Source organism: Lepidothrix coronata, unplaced genomic scaffold (genome assembly GCF_001604755.1).
Source record: "Lepidothrix coronata isolate B3197 unplaced genomic scaffold, Lepidothrix_coronata-1.0 Scaffold49, whole genome shotgun sequence".
NCBI classification, from domain to species: domain Eukaryota; kingdom Metazoa; phylum Chordata; class Aves; order Passeriformes; family Pipridae; genus Lepidothrix; species Lepidothrix coronata.
Window position 1 is genome coordinate 5294455 of NW_016690229.1, and position 14791 is coordinate 5309245.

Here is a 14791-nt window from a genome sequence, read left to right on the forward strand (position 1 = left end):
TGGGTATGCGGTGAGTGCGAGATCAGTGCAGGCAGGGTGTAAAAAGGATCCAGGATGGGCAAGGGGGGATAAGGGCAGGGTGCAGTGTAGGTGCAGGAGGGGTGCAGGATTGGTGTGGGATGGGTGCGAGATAGGGCAGGATGGATGCAGGATTGGTGCAGGATGGGTATGGGATGGATGCAGGATGGGTACAGGAGGGGTACAGGCAGGGTGCAGTCAGGGTGCAGCACACCCTTTTCCAGTACCAGAGCTGAGTTCCCTGCCAGCACCCAGCATCCCTTCCTGGCTGCCCTGCACAGTGAATCACCCTGCCAGGGCCTGGAGCTGCACAGGGTTGCATTTGCACCCACATCCCACTCGTGTCACCTGAAAGCAGTGGATTGTTCTGCCCCACACCAAGAGCATCCCCGAGTGTCTGCATGTCATGGTCAGAGCAGTGGAAGGACTGTTATTCAGGGCTGGCTGACTGCATTTTCACAACCAAACACCTCCTGAAGCCCTTAAAGACATTTGGGGGGTGCTGGCACTGCAGGGGTTAAGCAGAGGAGAGGGTGGAATCTGCATAAGGCTGATTTGGGGAAAAAAAATAATGAAATGCATCTTAGCTGAGGCTGAACGGGATTTGGGGAATGGAATCTCTGAAGGGAAACCTGCCCCAGATCGGAGCCTCAGTGCCGTGGAAGGGGCATCTCACTGGAGGCTGGTGAGACCTTTAATTCACACCCAGAAACATCCCTCCAGGAGACACAGGTTATTTATCACTTCTCATCTCAGTGCTTTCCCCCCACAGGGGTGCAGGAGCATGATGGGTGGTCCTTGGGGCTGCCCACACGTGCTGACACCCTGTCCTGGCCACCACAGCACCACAAAGGGACCTTGTGGGGAGTCACCCGCCCCAAGGCTACACAAAGTTGCATTAATTTGCCTCAATGATCAGCTCAAGAAGAACCTTTTCCCACTGCATTATTATTATTGCTATTATCAGTATTATTGTTGAATATTTCTACATGCAGCATCCAGGCCCGGTCTGTTCCATGCAGTTTTTCCTGTAAAAGAAGGAGTACGACTGATCCCTTCCCTTGCTGCAGAAGCTGTGTCCCTTAGGGGTGGATGTGCACTGAGAACCATCCTGCCTTACTCCCCTGATTCAGGGGGCAGAGGGGTCTTGGGAGGCCTGAGCCCTATTGCAAACTCCTCCTTGCACCTTGGAGTTGAGGAAATCATGCAGATGCATTTCTGTCACCCTCCCTGGGACAGCTCAGTCCCATGTTCATGCTTTTCCAATGATACCTCACATCCTTACAGGCTTTCCTGCTGTCCCTACATACACACCCAAAGATGGTATTTTTTGGAAAGGTGATGTCACAGTGTCATGATGCTTTGCTAAATCCCATCAAGTTGTCATTCCTATTAATGCCTTTCTAATCCCAGTGTCTTGGTGAAGAGCCATCAGACCACACTTTTTCCTTGGAAAAGCCATGGGGGTCTTTTCCCTAATTCCTAGTTTTATTCTCCCTACTTGGGTGCAGCATTTTAAGGCAGGTTGAAGCTCAGCCTCATGCTTTTTATTCTCTCTAAGAGTTTCTTTTCTTCGTGACAACACAGAGCTTTCAGAGCACAAACAAGTCCAAGGAATAGATGGATTTCCTCGCTATGAAATAAGTAAAGCAGATGATTGAATAAAGTTTCATTTCCCTGCCTGGTTCAGCAGCTCTCTCTTGCTCTATTACATTTCCTAACTTGCCTCAGCAACTCTCTTACCCAGCTCTGTGAACCCCCGAGTGGGTGATCCCGTTGGGTTTTCCCTGCCATTGAAATCCTGACCTGACCCTTTTACATAGGGCCAAACTCTGCTCTCAATTCCCTGGGTTAATCCAGACTAAATCCCTGGATTAACTGGTTTTAACCCTGTGCTGGCAGAGCGCTGTGTGCAGCCCTGACTGGTGGTGTTGCCCAGGATCTACTGGTCTCTTTGTTCTTGCCAGAGCCATGGGCTGGGTAAAGATATGCTCCCAGTAAAGATCAATAAACCATCCCACGCTCTCTAGGCAACAGCAGGTCAACCACCTCCATCCAAAATCAGCAGAGCCCTTCTCCTCTGCAAGCAGGTAGACCTGAAAGCCAAAGACCAAATGCTGTCCCCTTCATTAAGTCACCCTTCTTAACAAACACCATCTCTTCTTCCCACTTTCACCTCTTTCTCACCTGCTTGGCTACCCTGAGAGTCTCACTGCACAGTTTATTGGGATTTATTTTATTTTATTTTTATTTTATTTTATTGGGATTTATTTTATTTTATTTTATTTTATTTTATTTTCATTCCCTCTGGTTTCTTCCCCAGAGCCCATGCCATCTGGGATGGGGGCTTGGGCAGCTGTGCCCATCCTGTGCAGGGTATTCCCTGCTCTTCCCTGCTCTCCCTGGGGTGGGGGCACAGGGTTTTACTTCGGTGATTTTCTCTTGGGAGCCTGGGTGAAATACTCAGGCACTTTGTTTGGCCAAGCCCAGGTTGAAAGCCTGTGTGAGGTGACTTTTTCTGCCTGCTGGGTATTCCCTTGGCTTGAAGTGAACAAGAGGAGGTTCTGCCTCTGTGGGACCTGGGCAAGAAGCTCATTCTGCCCCTAACTCTGCATCTTCCTGAAACTCTTTTCATGTCCATTATCCCTCGAGGGTGCTGTGACTCCATCTGGGTGCTGTAGGATGGGGAGCATAAAGTGCAGTGCGAGGATGACTCTGGTCCTGCCAGCCTTGGGTGGTCGGTGGCCATGGGCTCTCTTACCCCCTGCCTTGTGCACACCCTGTAGGGATGCTCTGTTTGCATCCCTACCTGATCCTTCCTGGTCAGGCATGAGATGGAGTGAGTCCCCTTTAGCTCTCCCTGTGTGTAATCGAGGGAGAAGCTCTCACCTCTGGCTCCCCAAAGCCCCCTCTGCCTTCTCCACCACTATTCCACCCTTGCCAGCAGAACCCTTCCCCTGGCAAAGGAGGCTGCTGAAAAAAGAGAGCAGCGAGCCCCAAAGATGTGTCATTGTGCTAAGTGCTTTCAAACCTTGCAGGATGTCACTGTGTCACAATTTCAGTTCATTAGGTGGCGCAGGGAAGACGCCGTGACATCAAAGCGCTCCTTTTCCCGATAGAAACGGGAGCAGCTCTTTTGATCTCAGCCCCCAGTATCCCCCCCAGATTAATATTTACTTGTACAACCCAGACCTACGGGGGATCCTGTGCTTGATTCCGCCATATGTTCTGGGGCGGTTTTCCTTGCTTCCCTGGTTTTCTCTGGGAGGTGGTTTGTCGGCGGGGGGAGGAGTAAGCGGTAATTTTTATATGTTTATTTATTTCCCTGCTACCCTCTGCTCCTCAGGCACAGCAGGGGAGGGCACCCAACCTATTTCGTGTCAACCAGTTGCTTTGAAGCTTGCCACAATCAAACGCTTTTATTTTGGGGAACCCGGCCAGCTGTTTGTTTGCTTCCCTGCTTTATATTGATTCAAGGAGATAATCTCCCAGGCCCCACGTGCTTAATCTGTGAGCTGCTAATGTTGCATGAGATATCAAAATGGTCCCTTTGCCCCTGGATTGCTGGGATATTTATGGCTTAATGCAGAGGTTTACAGCACAACGCTCATTTTTGGAGCAGCAGAGAATACATACGTGTGGCTCATAGCACAGACTGCTGTGGACTTCAGTGGGGATATTGGAGCTCGAATTCAGTGCCAAAAGGTGGCCATGTAGTTTATTTCGTAGGGATATTCTGATATAATTTGGTTCCTAGTGAGTCATTAGGATTTCTAACATCAGGGCTCAGCCGCTGGCTGCATCCCAGCAAGAACAACGGATGCTCCCTAAGAATCCAAAATGCAGGGTAGGAACTCAGGATGGGGGAAAAACTCAGTGCAAGTGTAAGGCCTCAACTTCACCCCCAGAAAGAGGGACCAGGTCTCAAAGCCAATTTGAGCAGGATCTGGCTCTCACTGCGTTAGCAGCTGACAAAATGGAGTGGAAATGAATTCAATTCAGAGACATCTAATTTCATGAGAGACTCTCTAAGAATAATTCTGCCGCAGATGCTTAAAGTGATTTCAACTTGAAAAGCAGGAAAGACAGAGAAGATGATAGAAAATGACTATGGAATTTATACCTTCCCCTCCTTGCTTTAAGCCCTGAACATCCTGCGCGTGTCCTGGCATGAAAGCTGGAGAAAACCCTGTGCAAGTGAAGCTATTTCTTCTGGTTTTATTGCCCTGACACAAAGAGGTGGCCACTGAAGGTGTATACAGCCACCTGTCCTGGGCCCACAGGGACAAGTCTGGGGGGAAAATCTGTGGTTTTTTAAATGAAGGTTTTTTTAGCAGTATTTTAAGTGCTGCTTACAGAATGCAAACAGGCGATATTTAAATTGTGTGCTATGGATATCAGTCATTCACACCATCCTGGGGAGCTCTAGGTGATACTTCTGTGCCATAAGTGTTGTTTGGGAGGCAGATCTCAAAAGCCCTGACACAGAGACCGTCGCTGATAATAACACATGACCACTATTCTTCCTACTTTTTTTTCCTGCATGTTTCCTTCCTGCTGTTTAGGGGGTTTAAACAGCCTTGATTTTCTGTGGCTGACAACACACCCCATATGCTATTTATCTTGTCAGAACTCTCTCCCTCTGCCCTCAGCTCCCATTTTGTTCTCATTAATAGTGATTATGAAAAATGGGGCTAAATACTTACTTTCATATGATTTATCCAAATGTTGAACTGCGTAATTGGAGAAGCTAAGACATTATCCCTTCAGATTCTGTCAAGACTCAATTTCTGCATTCAATTTAATTTTGAGACTCATGACCCATAACAGTACATGTATTTATTGCCTTTATGGTGGCTCGCCTGTACAATATATCTATCAATCAGGAGCAGGAAGCTGCATATTATTTATAAGGATTTCAATAGTCAGTGTTTTTTAAGAACACTTGTCTTTCTCACGCAGTTATTAACACGGGGCCTCTAGATACAACAAAATTGAAAGTCAGCTGGAAGGAATGCCCTTATAATGAAGATATTTAATAACTGGCATCAGCCTCTGGTTTTCCTTTCAGTGACAGAAGTGACGCATGAGCAAAGGCAAAGGGAACGCTTTGCACTGCAGAAACCTCGCCTGCCCCTTCTAGGGCCTGATCCTTTCCCCTTCCCTCTTGGAATGGCTCATGTCTAAAAGGCATTAGTGCACAGACACATAAGGTTTGGTCCTGCCTTCCTCAGCTCCCTCCCAGAGATGTGCACACACACACACACACACACACACACACACTTGCACACACAGTGCAAGTGTCATTGCCTTGCAGCGATTTGGTGCATCCCTCTCCCCTTGCTAATCCATCATTTCCACACCTGTTTTTCACAAATCACTTTTGCCCAGCTTTGGACCTGATGGCAGCTGAATGCAAATGCTTCTCTGCAGCCAAGTGTCTCCATCATACGGATTGTCAACCTGCAACTCGGATCAAAACTGAGCCTCCTCGAGGCTTGGGAGCCACTGTGAAGTACCAAAGCAACAGAGAAACTCAACCCCACCATCACATCCACGTCGCCCACAGTACCACCCTGCTTTCCAAATCAACCCTGACACAGTGTTGAAATTGTTAATAAAACGAGTAATCAAGCTGCTAATATCTGCAAGCACCATTTTGGAAAAGAAGATAATAGAGCAACCATCAGGGAGTATAGTTAATGTATAAAACAATTACTGTAGTCAGATGCTTAAGTAAGAGCCATGGTGGTAACAAAGGCATTACTGTACAGAGCAGCAGAGTACAGTACACAGGATATTTTATTTGTGATGCCAGGATGGAAAAGAAAAACTCTCAAGAGGAAACTGATGCATTTTTCACCAAATTTTCACCAGTAGCCTTTTTCCTTGGCATGAAACCTGCTAACACACACATACGTGTGCACACAAATGTAGTTTTAACTTAGTATTATTTGTTGTAGAAACTAATATGGTTATTTAAAGCACCCTCTTTTGCTGCCAGCTAGCTCATGGCAGTGGTTGTCTTTCTTTTAAATACTAACAGTGTATATATACATGTAAACACTAGCAGTTTCAAATCCTAACAGTGGTAATCAGTCAAGATAGCTTTGGTTCAAGTAGGCCTGTTAAACAAAGGCTTCCCAGTGCCATTTCTGATAAGGATCTAACTGCTAATCTTTTACTTTGCAGCCAGTCAGAGTCTTGGGCACAGCTCTTCCCTCCTCGTGAGACTGTTGCAGGGAACAATAAGAATATTGATTCTTTTTTTTTTTTTTTTTAAGACTCATAATACCACAATGATTTCCACTCCGCTCCCCTTTATTTTCTCCAGCATTTGGTGGGTTTTGCTCAGCTTTAATTGCTACAAAGCTCTCCTGTTTTCTGTTGTTAGCACTAAATCTGTATCCTGCTCCCTGCCGCATGGCAGCGGTTAGGACATTTTATTGTCTCTTTAATCCCAGTTCTTCTGTTGTGCATCTTCCTCTGCAAGGAGAAAAAACTGCCCAGTGAACCCCAAAGCACAGAGGAAAAACACAAAGGATATAAATAAAAGGACTGGATGGGATATCCTGGTTAAGCACTTACAGAGCAGGAGCTGTTTGCTGGGAGAGGGGCGCTGAGAAGGAATTTTGCTGGTTTTCGTTTAAGGATGAATGTAAGAGTGGAAGTACCTAAAATGGCTTAACTGGAATGCCTTATTCAGAAAGATTTCTGTCTATGCAACCATTCAACTGATTGGGAGAAAAAGTGAAGTATTGTCACTGATAATTTTTCCATTAAACCATTATCCCAATTTTCTATTCAAGAAATATTTTCCCCTGTAGTGAACACTGTTCTGTTTTTTAATGTGTACAAGATATTTTAGCTGTTTCCCTGCCTTCAATTTCAAAAAGATAAAAAAAAAGAAGTCACAATTCAAAATACTTTTATCAGCTTTATCATGCTAGTTTTGGTTTTATGACATATTCTGCATAGAACTCAAATGCAGCAAAACTATATATCTCCATTTAAATAAATGGAGAGGATTTACTGAACAGTTCCTTCTGGTTGGATTATAGATGGAGCAACAATAATAACTATACTCAGGTCATGTAACTCTTTACGTTAAAACTTAGTTTCACATTGTTTCAAATTTTGACAATTTTTAGCCCAGATTTTAACAGAAACAATGCACCCATTTCTCAGAACAGGATCAATGAAAATCAGAAAGCTCTGTCCAATAAATCACTATTTTTGGAGTGTGTCTCACAGTCACTTGCTGGGTATTTCCCCCTCACATCGGGATTTGCGAAGGGCCGTGTGCTCTTTCCCATGAACTTTGCATTTATCCATTCCTCTAGTGCTCTCTGGTTCCTGTGGGAAATCTCTTTAATGCTGGAAATCCTGAGGTTAACTAGCTACAATTGGTATTTATTTATTAAAAGCATTGGCTGATCTTGAGGCTGAGCAAGGATGGGTTTCTCATCCAGGAGATTCAGGGATTTACCTGGGGGAACAAAATCAGCTGAGGCCAAAGGGTCCCCTCCATTCCTGGGTGCATCACCAGGTCCACTTCAACAGGTAAGGGATGCAGGAGACCTCGATCCCTCATCCCACTGTCCTTCACTGCACTGACCAGCACGTCATGGTTGTCATTATTAGATTTTTTTTTTTTAAGTTCTATCGCTTGTCTTTTTTATGGTCAGACAGTCACCTGTCAGCATCAATTACGGGAGTTAATATTGATGTCCTCTTAAAAGAGGTTTAAATATTAAAGTGAAAAGGGACTTGCTCTGGGCTTCATCTCTTTGTGGTGCTCGTCAATAAAACCTGAACTTGCAAAACAGTTGTCACAGCGATTTTTTGTGTCTTGCGCTGACGTGACGCCCGAGCGGCAAAAGTCACCGGGATTTTTCAAATGAGCAAACTGCACTTATTAATTATGTTAATAATGACGACTCCAGATAGCTGCTCTGAGGAAGACAATGGCTGAAACTTGCTCCTTGCAAAAGGGACAGTGGAGGAGCCGTTGCCTCTGTTGTATTTAGAGGCTTTAACGCAGGAAAAAAAATCTTCCTCTGCTTCTGGGGAAACAATCATTCACACCTATAAACCCGAACCCTCAATATGCATATCTTTATTTTAACCACCATGCTATTTATTGATTTTCCCTGCAATTATGCAGCGCTGTATTTATTTGCAGCAGGGCTCTGCTGTGCCATATATTAAACCTCCCTTCCTCCAGTGGTGGCTCTTTAGAAAAATGCTTCTGATTTCCCCTCAGAGTATGAGGTCAATAGGCCATAACTTATGATTTTGAACCTATAGCCAGACCTAATTTATGGATCATTTCTGGTTTCTTGTGTTTAACTGTTTCTGGGAGAGGTTTTCATCAGAGAGAGGGAGCAGATCCATGTGCACAGCTGAGATCCAGACCTATGGACTGTAGGAAGGCTCAGGGCAATGCTATAGCTAATTCAGATCTGCTTCCCTATAAATTATGTATAGTTCTCCTGAAAAATGTTTGTATTTCCTAATATGCCTCTAGATTATTTCACTAAAGCAAGGGAAATGTTGTTAAGAAAGTCAGTTCTCACGTAACAGAAATTAACTTTCATTTGCTAAGCACAGAATGCATTTAATTCTCAAATTTTGTTTATTGGGCTAATATTGACAAAATATGAATTTGCTTTTCTTACTTCACAACTTTGGCGATATTTGCCATGGACAAAAGGTGAAGGTTTTACATTACAATGTGTAAACATTAAAAAAAATAATCTGGTCTCCAGCACGATCAGGTTTGCATCAGGGTGGGGTGTCAGGGCGATGCTGTGGTGGGCAGGATCAGCAGAGGTATGGCTGAACTGAAGGGGTTCACACGCTGTTTTCTCTGACACAAACTGGCTCAGGGAGCTCAGGAGAGGGCCAATCCCCCCTTCCAGAAGACTTTCTGATTAAAGGCAGAGAAAGCTGGGTGTATAAATGGGGGCAGCACAGGCTGCCTGTACAGAGGGAAGTGTCTGGAGTCAGCTGGGCCAGGGCCGTGGCTTGCTACATGCATCAGTTCATTTTTGACTTAACTGCCTGAGCAGCTCCTGGGAGCAATCCCCTTGTGCTTTCCATCACCAAAACCATCTGCTAGAGTTGTGCCTGGAATTGCCTGGTCCTCTGGAGGCAACAGGGAGAAAAAAAAAGAAAAAAAAAATCAAAGTGAAATTCTTCCCTGGAAAGAAGTAAAATAAATAATTAAACAAATAAATTTTAAAAGATTTAACCCATTTGATCCCGAACGATGTTTTTTTTGCAACCCCAACGCAGGTCAGGCAGGGGCTGGGTTGGATCCATCCTTCAGGAGCTCACTGGTGGTACTGGGTGCCTGGAGGTTCACCAGGTGCCTGGAGGGTGTGATGGAACATGCCAGGGAACAAGTAGATGGAGTCAAAAGCTGCTGATGAGGTTCGGATGTGAGCCGGTGCCAGGCGCACTCAGCAGCGGCTCCGCAGCCCCGGCTGCGTCAGCACCGAGCTTGCCATGATAACCCTCCGTTCTGCACACCCAGGCACGTGGGATCACAGGAAACACAGCTACAAAAATGCCATGGGCAGTCCAGAGTGAGGAGTGAGCTACTCCTCTCTCCCTGGGGCATGGGCAGGGCACCCATGGCTGCCCAGGGTGCCGCAGGGGCAGCTGCACACGTGGTGAGTGTGTGAGTGCTCACGTCTGCCCGCAGCAGGCTCTGACCCCCCGCAGCACCCAGGCACCACGGGGCGACTTGGAGACGAACCCACAGCCTTTAATTCTGGATTTATGGCTGCTACTGATCCTAAGCTAACCCCCTGCCATTACAGTGTCTGAATGCAACTTTGGGGATTAATAAATGGGAAAAGTCGAGGCCTTAACTGTCAGGAATATTGTAGATGTGCCCGGCACTAAAACCAACAGCCATAAACCACGGAGGAATCCACTTCACCTAAAGAGAAACCAGCTGCAGAGGGTTAACAGAGTCCAGCCATCACGCCAAGAGACTCAGCCACCGCTCCAGGCTCCAGTGTCGCAGGAGCCCAAGGAGTTAAACCCAAGCAAACCTCCTCATGCATTTTATGTCACAACTCCCCCCTTTTTGTCTGTGTGTGTGTGTGTGTGACCAAGCCAAGTTCTTTTTTAGCTCTACCCTTTTGAAAACTGCTGGTTACAGATAAATTAAAATGCCAGAACTGAAATTGCCCACGTTAGCCCCTAAGGGAGCCTGCACTGTCATCTTTCATTAGATGCTGATAGACCAAAAGCCCAAGGCAAAGTGAAAGCTGGTTCCTAAGAAAGGGCTGGGAGCCAGGAGCTGCATCTCTCTGCTGTAATCTTGCATCTCTGTCCTTTTAAGTTTAAGCTGAGCAATGCTTTCTTGGACATGTCTGTTTTCATACTGCAAATTTCAGTCTTAAAATCAACAGCAAATATGAACAGGGTATTCCACAGAGTCCTAAATTGTCAAGACAAGCCAGTGCATTTTCTCAGAGCAATCTGATGGTTTTGTCTGGTGTCAGCCCTTACATCCTCCAGTGCAGATGATATGTTTGGACGGTTTAATAAAGAGTTGTTTATAAATATGACTGTTATTCTTTTTTAAAAAAATAGAATTACAGAATCTTTCAGTAAGGGAGGTGGGATTTCCCCCATAATTCGTCCATCTTTTTGCAGGACAGGTAGTGGCTTGGTGGGCTTTGTGAGGTGTAACACAAGGGTGAAATGGTCAAGTTTAAAAAAAAAAAAAATTATGCCTGCACAAGATGCTTAATAAACCATAAAGGCCAGTGGCTTTCCAGCATCCTTTCACTTTGTGTTTGAATTAAAGATGTGCTATGACTTAGAAAAATGGGGCTTGTCTAGGGTGTGCACTGGGCAGCAGGCAGGAGCCTCCAAAAAGAGGTAACAGCCAAATCTGATCCCTAATGAGCAACTCAAACTGTGTTTTGCTGCTGTGCCCAAAGGATAAAAGCTTCCTTATTTTCCCAGGAGCAGTGAATGGGTGAGAAGGCTCTTTAACATCACCCCTGTGTCACCTTATCCGTACAAAATCCTGCTGAGGAAATCAAGCTGGGAAACCACACTGGGCTGCCTGGTTGTTGTAACCTTTGGATGGACAGTCACCATGAAGTTCAATAGCAGGTGGCTGAATGTGGTATCTTTTAAGGCATGCAAAAGTGTTGAAAGCCTGGAGAAGCCAGCCCAGTTGTTTTTGCTCATCTGTCGCTTTAGGCAGTGAAATAATTTACTCCATTTCCATCCACCTTCTTCCCTTTATTTGTATTGAATTATGATGGGGAAACGAGCCGTCTTAGATGTTGCTTACTTTCCTGGAGTCAGCAAGGCTTTGGTTTCCAGACCATTATATCTCTGTGCTCCTAATCTCAATGGTTTTTTTTTTTTTTTTTTTCCTGGCTGCTCCTGAATTAATTTTTACTCTGTGTGTACAACACAAAGCAAACAACCGCCCAGCACAGTCCAGCTCGCTTTTCTCTCTGCGGCAGGCAGGGCCACTTCACCGCGTGACACCCGCAGCTGATTGAGTGTGTGGAACCAGAACACAAAGTAAAGAGAACTGGAAAGTATATTGTTCCAAAAGTTATTGGGCAAGGCCGTGGGGAATTAGTTTTCATTGCTCAACAGCTCCAGAGGAGGCAATAATAATGAGCTGCACTTAGCAAAAGTAAATACCTGTGACAACCCCATGGAGGTGCACAGGGCTCGGGCTGTGTCAGCACTGTGAGCTGGACTCCTCAGGATCATGAAGGAAGGAGGAAAATTTTGGCTTTATTTCTGGGGAGTTTCTGCTGTATCTGAGCACTTCAGTGGAAGGCACTTTGGTAGGGATTTTATGAGAGGTCTTACCAAGGACAAACATTCCTGCAATGGAATAATTTGGTATTTTACCTCTAAATTTTCTTTCACTGCATCCCAGAGACTTGATTCCAACATATAGTGAGGAAGGGGATTCCATGGGCTTCATGACCAGCGCTGCCACTGCTCTGCCTTCCCAATTCCACTCCTTCTCATTTTTAAATAAATGTGTTCTTATACGCCACAGATGAAGCCTGTTGCCAGAGGCTGTCATTTGGGATAAAGCAGGGGTTTAATTTCACATATGTGATCCAAATACAATCAGAAGAGTGAAAAGAAGATCAGACTTTGGGTCTCATTATGCTCACTTCTCCTGACTCTGGATAATTTTTGCAGACTGAGGTTTGTCTGGAGGGTTGGTGCAGGGTGTGAGTGCACCCAGCAAGCCTTTGGGATGCCCAGCAAGGATGCAGCCACACCTCCTTGCCTGGATCTTCCAACCCTCCAGCATCCACTACATACAGAAAGGTCATGTAAAAAAACCCCAGCCAAGCCTCCAGCACTTTCCAGCAGGAGCCTGGGAACAGCCATCAGGCAGCAATTGTGCCTGACGTTGTGCACATCAGGGTGGTTTCTCTCACTGGTGAGAAGAGGTGGGTGCTCTGAAGAACCTTTTCTGGCCACAGAGCAAAACTGTGGGGTTGTAAGAAGGGCAAATTTGGTCTAAAATCAGGAATGCCATTTAGTTTCCTGACTTATAGGATAATCACACTCCCTTTACACGGGTGTCATGCCGTTTAATTAGTAAATGATTAATTTGTTAATGATTTCCCTGGCATGGAAAGCACTGCTGAACAGCTTCTTTTCCCAGCCATGGAAATCTGTGGCAGAAGGGAGGTACATCTGCACCTTCTCAGGCCTGTCTGGTTACTCCCCCATTCCTCCACTGCTCTACTGCTCTCCTCGGGTCTATGCATTTGGTATCTGCAGCTCCTCTGCAGTAAGGCAGGAAAGATTTCCATGGGCTGAGCCACATCATTGCTCTCCATGAAGCAGAAAGAGAAAATATATTTTCTCAGAGCTGGACAAGAGCTGGGAACTGAGTATCAGCTCTCCTGGTAGCCACTGCTGCACCTTGCTCAGAGCCACCTGCAGAAGAGACATGTTTGCATGGCAAACTCAAACATAAAACATGGTCTGCTCTGTAAACACTAAAATATCTCAAATTCTGTTTTATTCACAATTTCAGCAAATGAGATTATTGGTGAAAGGAGAAGGAAGCACAAATGAATTGCAGCCTTGCTTAGGAAAAAGGAGAGAGACTCATTTAAGCCAATTTCTCCAATCAAGAAGAAAGGCTGTTTGAAAAACAGATCAAAACAAGTCTAGTTTCCTTGCAGAAGGAGTTGATCAGAATGGCATTTTCCATAAAAAGGGCTCAAGAGGAACTTTGAAAAGACTTGGGCTGATCCCTGGAGTGGTTTGAACCCTCACAGCACATGCTGCAACATTCCCATACCCTGGTGTGGCTGTTTCTCCACCTTCCTCTGTCTCCCAAGGGGTCATTTTGCTACAGAGACAGATGAAAAGCCCCAGAAAGGTTTCCATTTTCCTGACCCTGCCTGAAAGCTTCTCTGACCAGGATGAATCTGTTCCCTGGCCTCTGGAAGCACCCCAGGTTTCAGGCAGAGATAGGGCTCACCACAGCCTGTGCTCTGCTGTGGGTCCTGCCCTTTTAATTCTTGTGAGCAGCTTATCTGCCTTTCCTTATCTCGATTCCTTCCTTCTTCATGATTCCCTTCTTACCCTTACCTTCCTGCCATCCTTTTCCCCAGCCCAGCTAAACCTCCCTGGGGAGGGGCTGCCCCTTTTACAGCTTTTTGCCTGAAGCTACACATCTCCCAACCGAGTGCTTTTTTGAGGGCCCTTGATTTTAGAAAGCTCCAGTTTTGGAGCTCAGTGGAGAAGTATAACTGTGACATCAGCATTGTGGCACTGGGAAAAAACCTGCTGCAAGTGTGAGCAGAGCTGAACCCCTCACATCTTGGCTCCATATTCCTTAGGAAACCTTGGCACACAAATACACTGCCTTTTGTGTGCAAAGCCGTGCACTCAGCTCTGCAAACTGGTGAGATTGGCTTAAAAATAATGACGTTTTAAAACTGAGTAAAATACATTTTGGGCAACTTTCATCTGCTCCTTGGCTTTGGAGTGGTTCTCAGTTTGGCCCTGGGGACCACTTCAATCCCATTTCCAAGTTCTTCTCTGTACCCTGGAGGGCCAGACGTCTACTTGAAGAAATCAAATCAAATCTGAGATTGCCCGAAACCCCACAAAAATACTGATGCTTTTAAAACCAAACAAAATCTTCACTCCAAATGGAAACTGGGTCCAGCCTGACAACAAAAATCACAAGTTGGCACTGCAGCCCTCCCAGCGAGGCATCCTGGCTGATTAGCGCTGCTGCCTCATTAACATGCATACCATAATCTCATTTGCTCCAGGATTGCTTTGATGTTAATTCCAGCGTTTTGGTGCAGTGTGGTACTGCACTCTGTGTTTCCAGGCTAGCATCCCTCTCTTCTGCAGTCCAAGCCTTTTCTTTCCCGTGAGTCTGCCCTTGCTGCAGCCACTAAAGCACCAGCCACCTTCATCCTCCCATGGTGTGGCTTTGCCCCCACCTTCCAGCCTGGCCCCACACTGGTTGTGCTCTGCTTTCCATGTAATTTCCCTCTCCCTATAATTTTCCAGCCATTCTTTCATATATTTTTTCGAACTAAGAGCACCTTTTCCCCAAGCCCCATGACTCCTAGGTAGGATATTCAGCTGTGAAGGTTGTCCACTTGGGGGACAAAGGAAGGATATTTGGTGCATCCTGCCCAGTGGGTTTGCTCTGTTGCTCATGAACAAATCTGCTGAACCCTGCTGCTGCAGCTGGCCAGCTCTGCTGCCTTCC

The 14791-nt window shown here is 45.9% G+C and overlaps 1 long non-coding RNA gene across 1 annotated transcript; it reads right to left on the reverse strand.

Moving 5' to 3' along the window:
• Positions 1–6295: 6295 nt before the first annotated feature.
• Positions 6296–13757, reverse strand: LOC108497532. Its single transcript, XR_001874850.1, has 3 exons — positions 13648–13757; positions 11929–12102; positions 6296–9168 (listed from the first exon to the last, which is right to left on the reverse strand). It is a non-coding gene; the product is annotated as an uncharacterized LOC108497532 (long non-coding RNA).
• Between the last annotated feature and the right edge of the window lie 1034 nt (positions 13758–14791).